The sequence below is a fragment of the Schistocerca serialis genome, chromosome 9 (genome assembly GCF_023864345.2).
Source record: "Schistocerca serialis cubense isolate TAMUIC-IGC-003099 chromosome 9, iqSchSeri2.2, whole genome shotgun sequence".
Classification (NCBI taxonomy): Eukaryota; Metazoa; Arthropoda; class Insecta; order Orthoptera; family Acrididae; genus Schistocerca; species Schistocerca serialis.
Genome location: NC_064646.1, coordinates 58,153,062 through 58,172,002, shown reverse-complemented (window position 1 = coordinate 58,172,002; position 18,941 = coordinate 58,153,062). Strand labels below are relative to the sequence as shown.

Below are 18,941 nucleotides of genomic sequence, written 5' to 3'. Positions count from 1 at the left end.
CCCCATTCTGCTCTCTCACGATGTCTAATGACTACTGAGGTCGTTGATATGGAGTACCTGGTTCGAATCCTGCCTCAGGCATGGATGTGTGTGATGTCCTTAGGTTAGTTAGGTTTAAGTAGTCGTAAGTTCTAGGGGACTGATGACCTTAGATGTTAAGTCCAATGGTGCTCAGAGCCATTTGAACCATTTTTTTTTTTTTTGTTTTTGTAGTACCTGGCAGAAGTGGCTGTACAACGCACCTAATAGGAAAACATATGTTTTTGGGGGTGTCCGGATACTTTTGATCACATAGTGTATGTAGACTTGCTAGTGGTTATCATTCTCTATAGTGGTCCGTGTGGGACGGCTGCTCTTCAACCGCAGCATTTAAAAAATTTACAACTTTATTATGCGAATAGTTTTGAAAGCACTATAGTGGTTTAGGTTTGATTAAGTTTATGACAAGATAACGATGTTTCGATATGATGATATGATCGGGGTTCCTGACAATTGTTGATAGGGTTGTGTTCGTGAGAAGTAATGGGGAGAATATTATATGGAAAAGGGATATCTGGGTGGGAATGAACTGATACATGAGATGTAGGATGTAGATTAGGAGATTAGTAGCCAAGAAAAGGTTGAGATGGGTAGAGGGACGAGGGCATGTCAGGGGTGAATACATGATATGGAACGGCGGAGTTACAGCCTACCACTCATATCAATCTGTCTTCAACTCACAGAGGAGGATTATGTGAGAATGTGTGTGTTTTTCTTTATTAACCAGCCTTTACGTAAAGTTTCTTCTTTCCTTTTTCTATTCATATCACAACGCAAATTCGGCTTCAAATGGCGCTGAGCACTATGGGACTCAACTGCTGTGGTCATCAGTCCCCTAGAACTTAGAACTACTTAAACCTAACTAACCTAAGGACATCACACACATCCATGCCCGAGGCAAGATTCGAACCTGCGACCGTAGCAGTCGCACGGTTCCGGACTGCGCGCCTAGAACCACGAGACCACCGCGGCCGGCCGCAAATTCGGTCAAAACCAGTAAATCATTGTCGTCTGAGCTCTACATATTCGAAAGACAAACTATTGTTCGAGCACTTTTGGAATAATTGGTGACTGAGTGCACGCTTGCACAGAATGGTCTCATGTACACTTCTTGTGCTTGCAGTTACGTGTGTCCATACAGTTTAAAGTTAAATTTTGTGGAAATTTGAGTATGTAGTGCACTCGCTCAGCAATGCGATTTATCGAGTTTCCGCGGTTCTGGGATCTACTTTGACAGTGCATAGTTCATCGGCAGTTAACATCAGCCGACTGTCAGCCGCCTCGTCAAAAAAGTGCGGTCGTCGTGCAAACAGGCTTTCGGGCTTTCTTGCCCGAGAGGGAAAAGACGCCGCCGACTGAGGTGTCGCGCTGCTCGTCCGCCAGAGGCGCTGGCGTCGTCTCACGGCGGGTTGTGTTGTGCGGGGTCCAGGCTTGGCGTTAGTCGTCGGCAAACAGCCGGTGAGAACGGAAGTTTGGTGTACAGGTCGGCTCGCAGAAGGGCGCGCGCGCTCGCGATCACCGATACGTGAGGCATCTCCGTGCTCGAACCAAGGACTCGCCGCTCTGTTTCTGGAGTCGTAAGAGGCACAGACGCGACACCGAGGTAAGCGGCGGATGTAGGATGGCGGCTGCAACAGAACTGATAGAACCTTATGATAAAAAAGAAAGCAGTACAACTTTCAGTAAATCATCTCAAAAAAATACTAATGACAAAACCATGTCAATACGAAGGTGAAATTATCTGCCACATAAAACAGCCGTTTCCGACTTTCAGTCGTCGTTGCCAGGGTTTTTGGGAGCTAAATTTTTTTCGTTAAAACGATCGCGCTTGATTGTGTTGATCACCATGCTAGTACGTCCTTAATAAACTATCTAAGCTGCAATGTAGCTATATCGTTGAGTAGAGTAAAAGGTGATTATGTTGATACAAAATGTACTTGTTAATAACCAAACCATGTGAAATATCAAATGTTTTCTAGACTTTCTTTCTGAGGGGTATTACATTTCACGTTCAAATTGACGATACGAGTGACGTTCACATTAAATTAGCACATGACACGACAACGCGACATGAAAATTAAACTGATTTTGCTCTCATAGTGTTTCAGTGGAACATCTGATAGAAGTTGACATCGTTCAACACACCGCATGTATCGAATGAATTGTCACCAAATATGTTTGTAGTGTCTATATTTCTATCACATATTATGTTCAAATTTGTGGTAAAATCCGATATTCTTACTTGTTTATAACAACAGAAGCTTTGAATTATTTGTGGTCTCAATAATCACAATAACTGTTGTCAGATACACCGTAACCAAATCTCTGGCATTGTAAGAGAAGTGCTTATTTTCTACCGGTCTCATTCATTTTTGACAATTTAGACGGGCTACCATTTCGAACACACCTTCTGTCGTCGCGTTTTAAAATTGTCTCTGCTGTTTCTTACGTGCTGCTATTGAAATAGCAGCCTTTGAAACCTACAACATGGTTTTATGTGGTTCACGGGTATACTCGTAATCTCGTTTTCGTTAAATTGTCCTAATCACCACTACACAAAACACAAGTAGTGGCTCAGTTCACTGTGAAAATGACCTTGAAATTTAGTGAGGGGACTTCGGTGACAGGTCTTTTTTTTTTTTTAAAAAAAAAAAAAGAAATCAATGCAATAACGTCCTTCGCAAGAGTCGAACATGATCGACTCCACAGACTCACGTCATGCCATTCTTTTCGGAAACATACTTCTCAGTAGCCTTCGAGGGAAGATGTATACGTATCTTAAGACTACTAGTAAACGCTGCTTTCAAATCGGTTTCTGGAATTTGCTATGCAAATTTTTGCTAAATTTTAGACATCTCTCTTCACGTGTATGCCAGTTTATCCATATATATTTTTTTCAAAATTTATACATTCTGCATCGAATGACAAAATACTGTTACTATTCGCGCTACTCAGTTTCGTAAACGCTCAATGGAGTAAAAAAATTCGTCGTATGATATGCTACTCCTCTGTTTCAAATAACTATTTGTCTCTCTTGATGCGCCAGTTGTTTAGTACAATATTTGCAGAATATCTGATGGTTGGCTGTCGTTTCTTCTCTTTTCACCATGAGTAACTTAGTCTGTTACAGTATTTAATGACGCAGCAGCAAAAAACATAGTTTTGCCTGATTTGGACATATAAATATCTCTCATTGTGACGATTTCCAGATGGAATTCCTAGTTTACTTGGTATATATTTTCAGTGGTGTATATGGAATAACCTTCTCCACAGAAGCACACAATAAGAAATTATGTAAAGTTGATCGTGTTGCAGAAACCTCTTCAGAGACCTTAGAATTCTAACACGTCTACAGTACAATTCTCCAGCGGTATCTGTAGTGAACATTAAGAATGGAATTCACAACCACAACAAATACTAGAAGTATAAAAAAATTTTATCCAGATTGTTATTACTACTAGTCATTTTTTATTATAAGTGTACTATAACGCTACCTGAAGTGGCTGCGGCTACACGATAATAAATTACTTGCCTGGTACCATATCTATGGATGCTCTCCTTCATGATGGAAATTACACAACATATCGGGATAATGAAAGAAAGAAGCAGTCATGAAAATTACAAAGACACGTGGCAGAACTTACGCATCATGAACAAGTCGGGTATTCACTTGATAAGGAACGAAACGTTTTGAGAATCATTACGTCGAATGACAAGCAGTTTGATAAATCAGTTGCAATTATGTTTTGATAATTAATATGTTGTTCCATCCATTTTCCACTTCCATTGTCTATATAACACGCGTATACTGGAAGGCGCGAAGTGTGCGCTGCAACATTCTACAATCTTCTCGTTCCAACAGCAGCTCATATATTATCAAATGACAACCAGTCCCCTAAGTGGAAGTGACAGCTAGAGACAAAAACACGCCTAAAGACGGCTCATAAAGGATCACTAGCTCGCCGTTAGCCAGGGAATTCCGCTTCCCGTGACAGATGAGTCACTGCAGCAACCTGTTAAGTCAGTAGCCTTACCCACATACCAAGTCCACAAGTATTTTATCCTGTAATTTGTTCTGTTTAAAAAATATTCTATCCAGTGTTATGCAGTCAAAAGAAAAGTTTTAGAAGTCGTAAGGAATGGATTCAGAACAAATTAGTGCACAGCTAGCGTCGAATCGAGCAGCTCATTTCTCCAGGCGAAAAATCATCTACAAATTTGGATTTAAATTGAAGAAAGGAAAAAAAGTACTTTCTTCTCAAAAGCAAGAAATAGGACACAATGATCGATCTGACATTTCAAAGAAGTACGAAGGCTATTCGGAGAGCAAGTCCTCGGTCGCGAAGTGGAAACCACAGTGAAAATCAAAAATGTTTTCTTTGCAACAGTTTGCTACACCTTCTAGCTACTTCTCTGCATAGTCACCGCTCCGACGTAGACTCTTGTCGTAGCGTTGTACCAGCTTTTCAATATCTTCGTCTTAGAAGGCTGCCGCCCGTGTTTTCCACCACTTCTGTACGCTGGTCTGCAGTTCGTCGTCTATCTATCTATATCTGAATCTCGCTCCAGCTACTGCCGGGTCTGGGTACTGAAGAGTCCATTTGGCTCGGTCCTCCCACCACTTTTCTTCCTCCACTTGCTGCCAGGTCACACCTCTCCTTTCTACAGATATTCTCACTCCCATTTTCCACCGTGTTGTTGGGCACCCTCTAGGTCTTTTCCCATCCATCTTTAGTTCTTCCATAATTTTGGTGAGTCTCTGCCCATGCATCCTCTTAACATGCCCATACCATCTTAATCTCTTTCTTTCAATTTCTTCTCTCATACTTTCTTGTTTAAGGTCCTTTTTAATCAATGCATTCCTTACTCTGTCCATTCTTGTTTTTCCCTCAACTGCTCTTAGAAATATCATTTCCCCTGCTTGCAGTCTGCTCCAGTCCCTTTCTGTCATTGTCCATGTTTCTCCACCATAGGTGACAATAGGGATGTAATAATTCTTATACGAAAGGAGTTTTGCTCTTTCTGAAACTTCATTATTCCAAATCAGGTGTTTTATTGTTTGGTAGAAATTTCCTCCCTTCTGTAACTTCCTATTAATTTCGTTAGTTATTCTTCCATCCCTAGATATTTCACTCCCTAAATAAGTGAAACTTTCTACCACCTTGAGGGGTTCTCCATTCAAGGTAATATTTCCGTTGATCCCTTTCTCCCTTCCAAATACCATTACTTCACTCTTATCTTTATTTATTTTTAATCAATACCTTTTCATTATTTCCTTCCACGCATCAAGCTGTAACTGTACATCTACCTCTTTATCACCCCATATTACCATATCGTCTGCAAAAATCATCTTTTTGTCTTTTTCTTTTACTATATCTTTAACTACCGTATTCATTCCCTCCAACACAACATTAAAAAGTGCAGGAGATAGAATACTTCCTTGCTTAACTCCTTGTCTTATTTCGAAGTATTCAGACTTTCCCAATGGTGTTCTAATTCCACAATTGTGTTCTCTATACAATGTCTTTACAACATTAATGTATCCATCTTCTACACTCCTGGAAATTGAAATAAGAACACCGTGAATTCATTGTCCCAGGAAGGGGAAACTTTATTGACACATTCCTGGGGTCAGATACATCACATGATCACACTGACAGAACCACAGGCACATAGACACAGGCAACAGAGCATGCACAATGTCGGCACTAGTACAGTGTATATCCACCTTTCGCAGCAATGCAGGCTGCTATTCTCCCATGGAGACGATCGTAGAGATGCTGGATGTAGTCCTGTGGAACGGCTTGCCATGCCATTTCCACCTGGCGCCTCAGTTGGACCAGCGTTCGTGCTGGACGTGCAGACCGCCTGAGACGACGCTTCATCCAGTCCCAAACCTGCTCAATGGGGGACAGATCCGGAGATCTTGCTGGCCAGGGTAGTTGACTTACACCTTCTAGAGCACGTTGGGTGGCACGGGATACATGCGGACGTGCATTGTCCTGTTGGAACAGCAAGTTGCCTTGCCGGTCTAGGAATGGTAGAACGATGGGTTCGATGACGGTTTGGATGTACCGTGCACTATTCAGTGTCCCCTCGACGATCACCAGTGGTGTACGGCCAGTGTAGGAGATCGCTCCCCACACCATGATGCCGGGTGTTGGCCCTGTGTGCCTCGGTCGTATGCAGTCCTGATTGTGGCGCTCACCTGCACGGCGCCAAACACGCATACGACCATCATTGGCACCAAGGCAGAAGCGACTCTCATCGCTGAAGACGACACGTCTCCATTCGTCCCTCCATTCACGCCTGTCGCGACACCACTGGAGGCGGGCTGCACGATGTTGCGGCGTGAGCGGAAGACGGCCTAACGGTGTGCGGGACCGTAGCCCAGCTTCATGGAGACGGTTGTGAATGGTCCTCGCCGATACCCCAGGAGCAACAGTGTCCCTAATTTGCTGGGAAGTGGCGGTGCCGTCCCCTACGGCACTGCGTAGGATCTTACGGTCTTGGCGTGCATCCGTGCGTCGCTGCGGTCCGGTCCCAGGTCGACGGGCACGTGCACCTTCCGCCGACCACTGGCGACAACATCGATGTACAGTGGAGACCTCACGCCTCACGTGTTGAGCAATTCGGCGGTACGTCCACCCGGCCTCCCGCATGCCCACTATACGCCCTCGCTCAAAGTCCGTCAACTGCACATACGGTTCACGTCCACGCTGTCGCGGCATGCTACCAGTGTTAAAGACTGCGATGGAGCTCCGTATGCCACGGCAAACTGGCTGACACTGACGGCGGCGGTGCACAAATGCTGCGCAGCTAGCGCCATTCGACGGCCAACACCGCGGTTCCTGGTGTGTCCGCTGTGCCGTGCGTGTGATCATTGCTTGTACAGCCCTCTCGCAGTGTCCGGAGCAAGTATGGTGGGTCTGACACACCGGTGTCAATGTGTTCTTTTTTCCATTTCCAGGAGTGTATATCTATCTTCTTCATTTCTTCCCAGAGCCTTCCACGTCAACTGAGTCATATGCCTTTTCTATGTCTATAAAAACCATTATCACCCTTTTGTTACACTACCAACTTTTTTCCATCAGTTGACGGATAGAAAATATCAGGTCGATCGTGCTTCTTCCTTTCCTAAACCCATGCTGTTCTTCACTCAGCTCCTTTTCTATCTTTTCACTTATTCGATTTAGTAAAATTCTTTCAAAAATTTGGCTGTATGACTCATAAGGGTTATTCCTCTGTAGTTTTTACAAAGTCTTTTATTGCCTTTCTTGAAGATGGGAACAATTTCTCCTGTTCTCTAGTCGTCAGGTATTGTACTATTTCTCCACACACTTGATAGTACTCTATACAGCCACTGCATTCCCACTGGACCTGCTGCGTTTATCATGTCCACTGATACTTCATCAGGTCCTGGGACTTTCCCCCCATTCATCTTCTTCACAGCTTTTTCCATTTCTTCCCGTGTAATTTGTCCTAATTCTGCTTCCCAACTTCTCTCAATTTCTCCATTATTTGCTGTTTCCTCATGTCCCTGCTTCTCAGCGTTTAACAGCTTCTTAAAATGTTCTTTCCAGAGATCTTTTATATTCCCTGGATCTTCAATAATGGTACCGTCCTCTGTTTCCATCTTTACTGGTACTTCAGAAGCCTTCCTTTTATTTTTCATCATTTTATAGAACATTATCGTATTGCTCTTCACATCTTCTTCAAGTTTTTTTGTAAACTCTTCCCATGCCTTTTTCTTTGCTGTTTCCACTATTTCTTCGCACTTCTTCTTTTCCTCTATATATTTTTTATGATCTTCGTCATTTTTCGTTTTCCACCACTTTCTCCATGCTCCATTTTTTCTTCCAACTGTTTGGATTGTGGTATCATCCCACCAACTTATCTGTCTTATTTTTTCCTTTCCAGACGTTCTGCCACATACTTTTTGTGCTGCTTCGACTAAAGTGTCTTTGAATAAACTCGTCGTCTGTACCAAAATGTTGTCTTCATAGCTAGCGGTTCATGTGAGCAGAGGTGAACATCAGAGGGAGCCAAGCCCAGGCCATTGTGGTGGGTGATCAACCACTTCCCATCGCAAACGCTGCAGGGGTGTCTTCATTTGCCCTGCAGTGTGCGTCCGAGAATATTGTCTGGAAGAAAGAAACGCACGACGTATATGTTATTTGGGGTTGCAAGAAATCAGGTAAAACCTTGCAGGGGCACACATATTTGGTAGGAGGCACTATTGTTCTAGGCATCTTCACAAACTCACTGTGTGCTCAGAACTGAAAAGAGCGACGTGATGCGATCGACACGCATACTAGAGACACTGCCCAACACATCTGTGCAAAGCTTCATCGGATTTCCACTGTCTTTCCCATTTCGCGACCTATCGGACCTCACTTTCCGAACAGCTGCCGCATTTAAATTCATAGAGGCAGCTTCCTCCTATCGTAATACTAGCGGCGTAAAACTATCGTACTATTGTGACGGCCATCTCCATCTGGCTTGAAACAACCTTCGATTGATCGTTGGACTGTTAACTTCACGCATTTCGTGATAATTAAGCAATTAGCACGCTGTGTTACGTGATATTGACATGAGACGTGTCAACCTCTGCGACGTACATCTGCATCTACATTTATACTCCGCAAGCCACCCAACGGTGTGTGGCGGAGGGCACTTTACGTGCCACTGTCATCACCTCCCTTTCCTCTTCCAGTCGCGTATGGTTCGTGGGAAGAACGACTGCCGGAAAGCCGCCGTGCGCGCTCGAATCTCTCTAATTTTACATTCGTGATCTCCTCGGGAGGTATAAGTAGGAGGAAGCAATATATTCGATACCTCATCCACAAACGCACCCTCTCGAAACTTGGGCAGCAAGCTACACCGTGATGCAGTGCGCTTCTCTTGCAGAGTCAGCCACTTGAGTTTGCTAAACATCTCCGTATTGTCATCACGCTCACCAAATAACCCTGTTACGGAACGCGCAGCTCTTCTTTGGATCTTCTCTATCTCCTCTGTCAACCCGACCCGGTACGGATCCCACACTGATGAGCAATACTCAAGCATAGGTCGAAAGAGTGTTTTGTAAGCCACCTCCTTTGTTGATGGACTACATTTTCTAAGGACTCTCCCAATGAATCTCAACCTGGCACTCGCCTTACCAACAATTAAGTTTGTATGATCATTCCACTTCAGATCGTTCCGTACGCATACTCCCAGATATTTTCAGAAGTAACTGCTACCAGTGTTTGTTCCGCTATCATATAATCATACAACAAATGATCCTTCTTTCTATGTATTCGCAATACATTACATTTGTCTATGTTAAGGGTCAGTTGCCACTCCCTGCACCAAATGCCTATCCCCTGCAGATCTTCCTGCATTTCGCTGCAATTTTCTAATGCTGCAACTTCTCTGTATACTACTGCATCATCCGCGAAAAGCCGCATGGAACTTCCGACACTACCTACTAGGTCATAATGTTAGAGCACATGTTTACCAGTTTCAGAAATTAAAGGCGCAAGAACACCAGGTTTCGTATTTTGTATGGAGTTTGTGGAGTGATTTGCGCATAAAAATTCTAACGTTGCTGCAGTGCGCACACAAACGTATTACTGACAGATAGACCTGCTCTATATGTGCCCGTCATTTTAACAGTTTGAATATTTGGCTGTGAGAATCCAGATACACATGCTGTACATTTAGTTGCTTTCTGTGTGGTTTTGCAGCCTCAAAGAACCATAAAAAAGGTAACACCGTCTCTTCTTCCACCTAGGCTCCATTATTCTTAAGTTAATCTATTATTCAGTCATGAATAATTCAAATGGTTCAAATGGCTCTGAGCAGTATGGGACTTCTGAGGTCATCAGTCCCCTAGTACTTAGAGCTACTTAAACCTAACTAACCTACGGAGATCACACACATCAATGCCCGAGACAGGATTCGAACCTGCGACCGTAGCAGCAGCGCGGTTCCGGACTGAAGCGCCTAGAACCGCTCGGCCACTTCGGCCGGCCATGAATAATTATTTTTGACGTTTTCAAGTATCACATGCGAATACATGTGTCACCTTCATACGTCATGTTTCTAACACGTTTGCTCTGCTATGGAAAGGTCACATGCATGTCCCACAGGTACCACTTGAAAATCGCCACAATGGGAGAAACCAGCTAGTCGTGATTAAAGAATAAAATACTGAAGTATAAATTGTGTTATTCTTCACACGGAGTTACATGGAAACAAAATTTTGGGTCAACATTCTGGCTGCAGTAGATTGTTAATCGTCTTATAGGTCGAAGAGAACCTATTGCTTGGCTTGCGGTTCCGCCTGATCCATCCAACACCCACGTCCGTCTTGGAGGGGGGGGGGAGGGGGGAACAGCATTTTAGTATTATCGTGTACATAACCGCAGTCTGGTCGGACCACTTACGCGTTTCCCGAAATAAATTTCGCCGTACTCGACAAGAGATAGATCCATTGTCTGCAGCGTTTCTTCTGTGGCTGTATTACTTTTGTGATAGTAAAGAACAACCTTCAGCCACTAATTACGACTTTATTAAAATGAATTATGCATTTCGAGCCCTGGGGGCTCATCTTCAAGTGCTTTGACAGTCTACATCAGTAGCGGTATTTGACAATGTGACAATTTCATAATATATAGGCACTTTTACCACATTTACAAATATTTGTATTATTAAAGATATCTATGTAAATAATAATTTAACACCGTGTAAATAATATCTGCGTATCTGTAAAAATTCTTTATTTGTATTATTAAATATATCTATTAAATAATAATTTAACACCATGTAAATAATATCTGCGAATTTGTAACAATTCTTTGACTTGTTTTGAATTGTGTTCGAAAATATGCCATGTCAAAATGTTACTGCAGATGTGCTGTTTAATAGTAAGTGTGTATTTTTACATAAACATTTCCCGGAATCAAACACCTACTACTACAAACAGCAAGTTACTTTTCGATTTATCATAATTTTATAAACTTACACGTCATAAAGTGGCATTTTGTGATACAACAATGTGACCTTTCCAGACCCAGAATTAAACGAAATGTAAAGTTAATGTAGACTAACAAAGCTCCTGAAGATGAGCCCCCAGGGCTCGAAATGCATCGGCATTTTAATAAAATCACGATTAGTGGCTGAAGGCGGTTGTCCTTTATTATTACGAGAATTAGATATTGTAGCGAAGGTACCAATTATGTAATGAGACTGGGAGCTACCGACGTCTCATGGGCATGGTTAAAAGAAGGCCACCATTCAAGAGAAATATTCTGTGTATGTACTTCTTACTTACCACTGTTTGACTCTGAGGACCGGAACCATCACATACATGGTGGCCTTTCTATGTGTATGGAAAATTAATCGGTATCAAGTTAACACTGAAAGGAATCGAAAAGTTATGTAACATTTTTCACTCCACGCAAACGAGTTTTCGTTCAGCTATCGCCATTTCTCAGTGGATCACAAACGAGAAGATTGCATGGATATGCTTCGTCTAACCAAAGCATTTAGGTTGTAAGGCTCCACTAAACTTTGCAGTAGTGGACCAAACGAAAAAGTTTCACAACTTGGCAAGCAATCTACTTCATCTGGGCTTAGCTGGAAGAGCTACAGTACTTGGCATGTATATGGTCTCCTCACTGGTCAATTAATAATGTTGCTTGTCTTTTACACGATTTATATGGCCGGTATTTTCGTTTGAAATTTTAATTGCATGAATGTACTGTCTTTTGGTTTTAATGTAATCGAAAGACCTAGGTGTGTACTGGTTACAGTACATTTATTCATAACTATATGTTATTTTAGATCTCATTTTATTTTTTGTGTTGACTTACGTTTAACACACTTTGAGCGGTTCGTCAGAAAAGCTTTTCTGATATTTCATGTGTATATATTGTTGACTCATCTTTTATGGTGCACTGCTACCTCGCGGGTTACTCAGCGTCCCCGTGTGGGGTTGTTTCATGGCAGTACATGATACGTGGATGCATTCCGATATGAATATTGTTCAACATGAACAGGTTCTTGTAGGTGTTTTTCATATGTTCTACGTATGTTATGATCTCTGATTGGTCTTATATTTGGTCCTCTGACACGCCTTGGACATTCATTTTATGTATATGATATAACTATGCTGTTCAACTGTGCACAACTGAGCATTTTATATTTTGACACGACACATAGGTCATGTCCTTTCGTTTGCTTGTTTATGAGGTATTGTCTCCTTTATACATTTATCACCTTCTGTAGTTACTTTGTCTTTCAGTAAGTTATTTCAGGGTTTCGCAGATAATGTACATCCGACTGGATAATAAAACTCATGGAATAATTATTTAAGTTGAAAACTAATATAATTTTACAATGTATAAAATGGAAATTCCTTATGGTATACTTTAGTTATATGAAAATGGATATATCTGTTCGTTTGATCAAATGTTTAATGTAAATTCACTTGTAGAGTCTTGTCCTTGATTCTCATTCTGTTTTTAATCTGTCTTTATGTTGCATGACTGATAAGTTGATAATGTTATCGTTACTGGGTTATGCATACAAGCCTGAAGATAGCGCACTGAAGCGCCGAAACTGGTAGCTACAAAATAAATAAACTCATAAAAACGTCTGTAGGTGTTTCCTTTTCTCACAATATTTCTTATGTCCGAACATAGAGTTTTCCCGTATAACGCATCTTCTTCTTTTCTGTAATCATCAAATGGTACTCTTCACGAATCCTACGTAATAGATGTATTTACCTTTGTAGGCCATCTTCGCTCTCCGCCATAAATGTGGCGTTGCCGATATATAACAGGATATTCAAACGGAAATTTCTGTTAATTTTAATTCACAGTTAAAAATTTCATTCAGTTTGAAGAGTTGCATCATCTAACTGTTGGAAGTGTGGGTCAAATGTCGCACATTTGTCTAATTTCTTTGTTTTGGTCGTATGCTGTATTAGAGTATCATTTATATCTAAAATTACCGTCATGTATTTGCAAAGTCTGTTTAAAACTTTTGTTTTAATATCCTCTTGTGCTCATAATGTTCCACAGTTTCTGTCAACATCATCAAATGCTATAATAAAACACATAAGTGCTAGATGGGTTTCCGTATTATACTCTGTTTTTGGATTATTTGTGTAATTATAAACACTCCTGCCCCTCCCCCCTCCACCGATATGGCATTTATTCTTTGCCTAATAAACCCTCAGACATAATTTTTAACCTCTTGTTTAGTATTCTCACACATGTCTGAATGAAGCCGGTTACAGAGTAAAATTCTTTTCTGCCATTCTAATGCTGTTAGGGTAATGTTTGTTCTGCATCGACAAGAATATCAAACTGGTTCAAATAGCTCTAAGCACTATGGGACTTATCATCTGAGGTCATCAGTCCGCTATAGAACTACTTAAACCTAACTAACCTAAGGACATCACACACATCCATGCCCATGGCAGGATTCGAACCTGCGACCGTAGCAGCAGTGCGGTTCCGGACTGAAGCGCCTAGAACCGCTCGGCCATAGCGGCCGGCGAGAAGAATATCATTCATGTTGCTGCTTAACAGTTCATTGAATCGTTAGTCGTATGTTGATTATTGTTGTAGCGTTCTTGTGTAATTTTACTCTGTTAGGTCTGAATCGCCTTCTTGTTCTTGTTTTTCTTCTCTCTGTAGATACATGATAATGATATTGACGCTGATAATATTTTCTCCACCGCCTGTTCGTTGTATCGATACATATCACGGTCGTGGGTAGTTCAACGTCTGAATTACAAGTTTTTGTATGTCGGTTGATGCGATTCCGCTTTCTAATCTTCTGCTTGTCTTGAGAACTTCGTGTAGTGTTCTTATGCCCATGAAATCCTCTTCCAGTTGCGCTCCGCAACTTTGATAAGATATCTTTATATACACAACATTTCGTTGCAACTGAATTCGACTGTTTCATCCTAATTAGTTTCAGGCTTCCAACAGATGCTCCTAGAGAGTTCATGTTTCTGTTGGGTAGTGGCCGTTGATCGATAATCTGAGTATCCGCCTCTCTATTCTTAGTATCCTTGCCGAATGTGTAGCATGTGTCAGCCATACCGATGTTGTTTACTCTAGCGCAGATCTTTCAGACACTCCTTAAGCATATGGACTAGTGTTTCGAGGGGTGCCCCGTTTATTCTGCCTTTGGTTAGCCGAATTAACACGCCGGCACAGTAGCTCAGCGTGTTCGGTCAGAGGGTTAGCTGCCCTCTGTAATAAAAAAACTGAGTGAATGGATCAATAACCAACTTCAAAGTGCGTCAGGGGACGTCCGTCACGAAAAATTGCAACGAACTGTAACGAACAAAATGAGATCACAAAAAAAAATTAACACGAGTATTATATTCCATTCGCTGACTGCGTTGTCTTTGTGTCATGCCCTTGGCACTATGTCCTTCATCGTTGTTCCTGGGTATTCACGCCGCTGGCAGCCCAGAAATTGACCTGTGTGCTTTCCAGTACCTGTGATCTACGCGACCCTGTGATCTTATCGACGTGTAAAAATACGAGTAGACCTTCAAATGCTTGCATCAGTCGTTTCTTCGTTCGTATCAGTAGACGTACTGGGATGGTACCAAACAGGTACAAGTGGAAGGTTCAAATGGCTCTGAGCACTATGGGACTTAACTTATGAGGTCATCAGTCCCCTAGAACTTGTTGTTGTTGTTGTGGTCTTCAGTCCTGAGACTGGTTTGATGCATCTCTCCATGCTACTCTATCCTGTGCAAGCTTCTTCATCTCCCAGTACGTACTGCAGTGTACATCCTTCTGAATCTGCTTAGTGTATTCATCTCTTGGTCTGCCTCTACGATTTTTACCCTCCACACTGCCCGCCAATGCTAAATTGGTGATTCCTTGAGGCCTCAGAACATGTCCTACCAACCGATCCCTTCCTCTAGTCAAGTTGTGCCACAAACTCCTTTTCTCCCCAATTCTGTTCAATACCTCCTCATTAGTTATGTGATCTACCCATCTAATCTTCAGCATTCTTTTGTAGCACCACGTTTCGAAAGCTTCTATTCTCCTCTTGCCTAAACTATTTATCGTCCATGTTTCACTTCCATACACGGCTACACTCCATACAAATACTTTCCGAAATGACTTCCTGACACTTAAATCTATACTCGATGTTAACAAATTTCTCTTCTTCAGAAATGCTTTCCTTGCCATTGCCAGTCTACGTTTTATATCCTCTCTACGTCCACCATAATCAGTTATTTTGCTCCCCAAATAGAAAAACTCTTTCACTACTTTAAGTGTCTCATTTCCTAATCTAATTCCCTCAGCATCACCCGACTTAATTCGACTACATTCCATTATCCTCGTTTTGCTTTTGTTGATGTTCGTCTTATACCCTCCTTTCAAGACACTGTCCATTCCGTTCTACTGCTCTTCCAAGTCCTTTGCAGTTTCTGATAGAATTACAATGTCATCGGCGAACCTCAAAGTTTGTATTTCTTCTCCATGGATCTTAATGCGTACTCCGAACTTTTCTTTTGTTTCCTTTACTGCTTGCTCAATATACAGATTGAATAGCATCGGGGAGAGGCTACAACACTGTCTCACTCCCTTCCCAACCACTGCTTCCCTTTCATGTCCCTTGACTCTTGTAACTGCCATCTGCTTTCTATACAAATGGTAAATAGCGTTTCGCTCTCTGTATTTTACCCCTGCCACCTTCAGAATTTGAAAGAGAGTATTCCAGTCAACATTGTCAAAAGCTAAATCTACAAATGCTAGAAACGTAGGTTTGCCTTTCCTTAATCTTTCTTCTAAGATAAGTCGTAGGGCCAGTATTGCCTCACGTGTTCCAACATTTCTGCGGAATCCAAACTGATCCTCCCCGAGGTCGGCTTCTACCAGTTTTCCGATTCGTCTGTAAAGAATTCGCGTTAGTATTTTGCAGCTGTGACTTATTAAACTGATAGTTCGGTAATTTTCACATCTGTCAACAGCTGTCAACACCCTAGAACTTAAAACTACTTAAACCTAACTAACCTAAGGACATCACACACATCCATGCCCGAGGCAGGATTCGAACCTGCGACCGTAGCGGTGGCGCGGCTCCAGACTGTAGCACCTAGAGCCGCTCGGCCACTTCGGCCGGCGAAGTTTCAAAGTTTAGGGAAACCGACCGAGTAGCTGGAAATGAGTTTCTCGGAACTATCAGCGGCAGCAACTGTGGTTTCACCCACCCGTTGGTAGTCGCATTTGGTACACTTCCAACAACGGCCCAGCGTCGGAAGACTGGGCTACAACAGCTTCGCACAGTGCCTAACTGTTAAGTCTGGCGCGCATCGTGACGTCATCAGTAGCGGCGGCCGCTCCCCAGGTGGTCCCACAGCCAGAGTTGCTGACCTGCGGGCTGGTGCTCGTGGCCATCACGCGTGACCGGCCGCTGGCGAGGAAAGTCTGGCGTGCGTCGCGCTGTGGCACACTTTTGCAATAGCAGCCGACTGTCTGTTTCTCCCTCTCTCTTCCTCTCGCACTGTGCCTCCGTATTTGTGTCTCAGTTCCATTCCACCCGACCAGCTCGAAGCAGCTGATCTGCGGCAGATATACAATTCACTGCACTCTGCTTCATAAGTGGTGATAATGAAAACGTTTCACCTGATGGGTAGACATGAGGGAAGATTAGCATTTAAAGTCACATCTATATCAACACTCCACAAACCACCTGTCAATGGGGAAGGATACTTCTGGTATCACTTCCTGATCCCCCCATCCCCTTTCATGTCCCATTTCCGAATGGGGCCCAGGGAGAGTGATAGTCGGTAAACCTCTGTATTAGTTCCAGTTTCTACATCTACGTCTACATCCATACTCCGCAAGCCACCCGACGTTGTGTGGCGGAGGCTACCTTGAGTACCTCTATCGGTTCTATTCAAGTCTCGTATTGTTCGTGGAAAGAAGGATTGTCGGTATGCCTCTGTGTGGGCTCTAATCTCTCTGATTTTATCCTCATGGTCTCTTCGCGAGATATACGTAGGAGGGAGCAATATACTGCTTGACTCCTCGGTGAAGGTATGTTCTCGAAAATTCAACAAAAGCCTGTACCGAGCTACTGAGCGTCTCTCCCGCAGAGTATTCCACTGGAGTTTATCTGTCATTTCCGTAACGCTTTCGCGATTACTAAATGATCCTGTAACGAAGTGCGCTGCTCTCCGTTGGATCTTCTCTATCTCTTCTATCAACCCTGTCGGGCACAGATCCCACACTGCTGAGCAGTATTCAAGCAGTGGGCGAACAACCTTACTGTAACCTACTTCCTTTGTTTTCAGATTGCATTTCCTTAGGATTCTTCCAACGAATCTGAGTCTGGCATCTGCTTTTCCGACGATCAACTTTATATGATCATTCCATTTCAAATCACTCCTAATGCGTACTCCCAGATAATTTATGGAATTAACTCCTTCCAGCTGCTGACCTGCTATATTGTAGCTAAATGATAATGGATCTATCTTTCTATGTATTCGCAGCACATTACACTTGTCGACATTGAGATTCAATTGCCATTCCCTGCACCATACGTCAATTCGCTGCAGATCCTCCCTCACTTCAGTACAATTTTCCATTGTTACAACCTCTCGATATACCACAGCATCATCTGCAAAAAGCCTCAGTGAACTTCCGATGTCATCCACAAGGTCATTTATGTATATTGTGAATAGCAGCGGTCCTACGACACTCCCCTGCGGCACATCTGAAATCACTCTTACTTCGGAAGACTTCTCTCCATTGAGAATGACATGCTGCTTTCTGTTATCTAGGAACTCTTCAGTCGAATCACACAATTGGTCTGATATTCCATATGCTCTTACTTTGTTCATTAAACGACTGTGGGGAACTGTATCGAACGCCTTGCGGAAGTCAAGAAACACGGCATCTATCTGGGAACCCGTGTGTATGGTCCTCTGAGTCTCGTGGACGAATAGCACGAGCGTCTTTTTCGAAACCCATGATGATTCCCACAGAGTAGATTTCTAGTCTCCAGAAAAGTCATTATACTCGAACACAATACGTGTTCCAAAATTCTACGACAGAAAGACGTTAGAGATATAGGTCTATAGTTCTGCACATCCGTTCGACGTCCCTTCTTGAAAACGGGGATGAGTTGTGCCCTTTTCCAATCCTTTGGAACGCTTCGCTCTTCTAGAGACCTACGGTACACCGCTGCAAGAAGGGGGGCAAGTTGCTTCGCGTACTCTGTGTAAAATCGAACTGGTATCCCATCAGGTCCAGCGGCCTTTCCTCTTTTCAGCGATTTTAATTGTTTCTCTATCCCTTTGTCGTCTATTTCGATATCTACCATTTTGTCATCTGTGCGACAATCTAGAGAAGGAACTACAGTGCAGTCTTCCTCTGTGAAACAGCTTTGGAAAAAGACATTTAGTATTTCGGCCTTTAGTCTGTCATCCTCTGTTTCAGTACCATTTTGGTCACAGAGTGTCTGGACATTTTGTTTTGATGCACCTACCGCTTTGACATAAGACCAAAATTTCTTAGGATTTTCTGCCAAGTCAGAACTCGGTTTTTCTCATTGTGGTCATTTCTTGAGACTTATGTTGGAGGAAGCAGTATGTTGTCCGACTCTTCCCCGAACGTATTCCCTCGGAATCTCAACGGTAAACAACTACGACTCTCCTGTAGCGTCTGTCGCAGGAATTTGTTGAGCATCTCCGTAAAGTGCTCGCGCCGACTAAACGATCCCTTTGCATGATACTTGCTTTCCGCAAAGCCTTGGCAGGCATCCTCAATTTGAAAACTGTGCTTGTGGAAATTTAATGAAAGACGCCTACGACCGTTTGCATGAGCAAACATCACTACACAACATTTCTGCTTATTCGTTAACTTTAA

The 18,941-nt window shown here is 42.8% G+C and overlaps 1 protein-coding gene across 1 annotated transcript in view; it reads left to right on the top strand.

The window, feature by feature from the left end:
* Positions 1-1,492: 1,492 nt before the first annotated feature.
* LOC126419153 (endoglucanase E-4-like) overlaps positions 1,493-18,941 on the top strand; it is a 376,809-nt gene continuing 359,360 nt past the window's right edge. The window contains exon 1 of the mRNA XM_050086264.1: positions 1,493-1,642. The gene's annotated coding sequence lies outside the window, so the exon portion shown is untranslated. The remainder of the gene's footprint in view (positions 1,643-18,941) is intronic.